The sequence below is a fragment of the Arachis hypogaea genome, chromosome 17 (assembly GCF_003086295.3).
Source record: "Arachis hypogaea cultivar Tifrunner chromosome 17, arahy.Tifrunner.gnm2.J5K5, whole genome shotgun sequence".
NCBI classification, from domain to species: Eukaryota; Viridiplantae; Streptophyta; class Magnoliopsida; order Fabales; family Fabaceae; genus Arachis; species Arachis hypogaea.
The window spans coordinates 90833594-90836649 of NC_092052.1; the positions used below are offsets into that span (position 1 = coordinate 90833594).

General features: G+C 33.1%; 1 non-coding gene across 1 annotated transcript; it reads left to right on the forward strand.

Moving 5' to 3' along the window:
* Positions 1 to 401: 401 nt before the first annotated feature.
* On the forward strand, positions 402 to 509 carry LOC112767654 (small nucleolar RNA R71). The gene has a single exon (XR_003185095.1). It is a non-coding gene; the product is annotated as a small nucleolar RNA R71 (small nucleolar RNA).
* The last annotated feature ends 2547 nt before the right edge of the window (positions 510 to 3056 follow it).

The following is a 3056-nucleotide window of genomic DNA, read 5'->3' on the forward strand; positions in this document are numbered from 1 at the left end:
CCATAAGGTTCACCTAAGTAATTCACCTCTGCTATTGCAGGGTTCTCAGGATCATAAGCTTCTTCTTCATGAGAAGCCTCTTGAGTACTGTTGGATGCAGCTTGCATTCCATGCAGACTCTGAGAGATCATATTGACTTGCTGAGTCAATATTTTATTCTGAGCCAATATGGCATTCAGAGTATCAACTTCAAGAACTCCCTTCTTCATAGGCGTCCCATTAATCACAGGATTCCTTTCAGAAGTGTACATGAACTGGTTATTAGCAACCATGTCAATGAGTTCTTGAGCTTCTGCAGGCGTTTTCTTTAGGTGAATGGATCCACCTGCAGAAGTGTCCAGTGACATCTTTGATAGCTCAGATAAACCATCATAGAATATATCCAGGATGGTCCATTCTGAAAGCATGTCAGAAGGACACTTTTTGGTCAACTGTTTGTATCTTTCCCAAGCTTCATAGAGGGATTCACCTTCTTTCTGTCTGAAGGTTTGAACATCAGCTCTAAGCTTGCTCAGCTTTTGAGGAGGAAAGTACTTGGCTAAGAAAGTCGTGACCAGCTTATCCCAAGAGTTCAGGTTGTCTTTGGGTTGAGAATCCAACCATAATCTAGCTCTGTCTCTTACAGCAAAAGGGAAAAGCATGAGCCTGTAGACTTCAGGATCTACTCCATTAGTCTTAACAGTATCACATATCTGCAAGAATTCAGTCAAGAACTGAAAAGGATCTTCAGATGGAAGTCCATGAAACTTGCAGTTCTGCTGCATCAGAGAAACTAATTGAGGTTTCAGCTCAAAGTTGTTTGCTCCAATGGCAGGAATGGAGATGCTTCTTCCATGTAGATTGGAATTAGGTGCAGTAAAGTCACCAAGCATCTTCCTTACATTATTATTATTTTCGGCTGCCATCTCCTTTTCCTGTTCGAAAATTTCTGAAAGGTTATCTCTGGATTGTTGTAATTTAGCTTCTCTTAATTTTCTCTTCAGAGTCCTTTCAGGTTCTGGATCTGCTTCCACAAGAATGTTCTTATCCTTGCTCCTGCTCATATGACAAAGAAGAAAGCACAGAAAAATAATAATAATAATAGAGATCCTTTATACCACAGTATAGGGATCCCTTTGTGAGTGGAAGAAAAGAGGGGGAGACAAAGAATGTGATGTAAAGGAAGAAACACAACTGTACGGATGGAAGAGATGTGAGATGAGATGTTAGGATATGAATGAATAAATAGAATGAGATGGGGGAGAAATAGTTTTCGAAAATTATTTTGAAAAAGAGTTAGTGATTTTCGAAAATTTTTGAAATCAAAAATAAAAAATAAAAAATAATTAGTTAATTAAAAAGAAATTTTTGAAAAAGGGGGAGATATTTTCGAAAATTAGAGAGAGAGAGAGTTAGTTAGGTAGTTTTGAAAAAGTTAAGAAACAAACAAAAAGTTAGTTAGTTAGTTGAAACAAATTTTGAAAAAGATAAGAAGTTAGGAAGTTAGAAAAGATATTTTGAAAAGATATTTTTGAAAAAGATAAGATAAGAAGATATTTTTGAAAAGATATGATTGAAATTAGTTTTGAAAAAGATTTGATTTTTAAAATCACAATTAATGACTTGATTCATTAGAAATCACAAGATATGATTCTAGAACTTAAAGTTTGAATCTTTCTTAACAAGCAAGTAACAAACTTCAATTTTTTGAATCAAAACATTAATTGTTTATGTTATTTTCGAAAATTTGGTATAAAAATAAGAAAAAGATTTTTGAAAAATATTTTTGGAATTTTCAAAAATAACTAATAATTTTGAAAAAGATTTGATTTTTGAAAAAGATTTTGAAAAAGATAAGATTTTCAAATTGAAAATTTGATTTGACTCATAAGAAACAACTTGATTTTAAAAATTTTTGAAAAAGTCAATTCAAATTTTCGAATTTGATGAGAGAAAAAGGGAGAGATATTTTTTTGATTTTTGAATTTTTATGATGCAAGAGAAAAACACTAAAAAGATGCAATGCATGAAATTTTTGAATCAAAACAATGAATGCATGTATGAATGATATGAATGTCAAGATGAACACCAAGAACCCTATGAATGTCATGATGAACATCAAGACACAATTTTGAAAAATTTTTAATGCAAAGAAAACATGCAAGACACCAAACTTAGAATTCTTTAATGCTTAGACACTAAGAATTCAAAAATGCATATGATAAACATGAAAAGACACAAAACAAAAAATTATCAAGATCAAACAAGAAGACTTACCAAGAACAACTTGAAGATCATGAAGAACACTATGAATGCATGAATTTTCGAAAAATGCAAGATGCATATGCAAGTGACACCAAACTTATGACATGACTCAAGACTCAAACAAGAAACACAAAAATATTTTTGATTTTTATGATTTTCTAATTTTTTTTTGAATTTTCGAAAATTAATTGAAAAAGAAAAATAAGGATTCCAAAATTTTTAATATGAATTCCAGGAATCTTGCATTCTTAGTCTAAAGCTTCAGTCCAGGAATTAGACATGGCTCACTAGCCAGCCAAGCTTTCAATGAAAGCTCCGGTCCAAAACACTAGACATGGCCAATGGCCAGCCAAGCTTCAGCATGTAATTCAGACATGACACGCCTGACATACCCTACAGTCGTGTAAGAGCTGATGGTTGGAAGCCTCAGTCCAAAAGAATTTAGACATGGCTTTACAGCCAGCCAGGCTTCACATGCTTCATGAAACACTAGAATTCATTCTTAAAAATTTTGAATAAAATTTTTGAAAACATTTTTATTTTTTTTCGAAAACAAAAGAAGAATTTTTGAAAGATTTTTGAAAAATTTTTTGAAAACAAGACAAAAAGAAAATTACCTAATCTGAGCAACAAGATGAACCGTCAGTTGTCCAAACTCAAACAATCCCCGGCAACGGCGCCAAAAACTTGGTGCACGAAATTGTGATCTCCAGGCTCGAACAAATCCTGGTAATGGCTTCAAAGCTTGGTGCTCTGATCTTAATTCATGATTGTCACAACTTCGATACAACTAACCAGCAAGTGCATTGGGT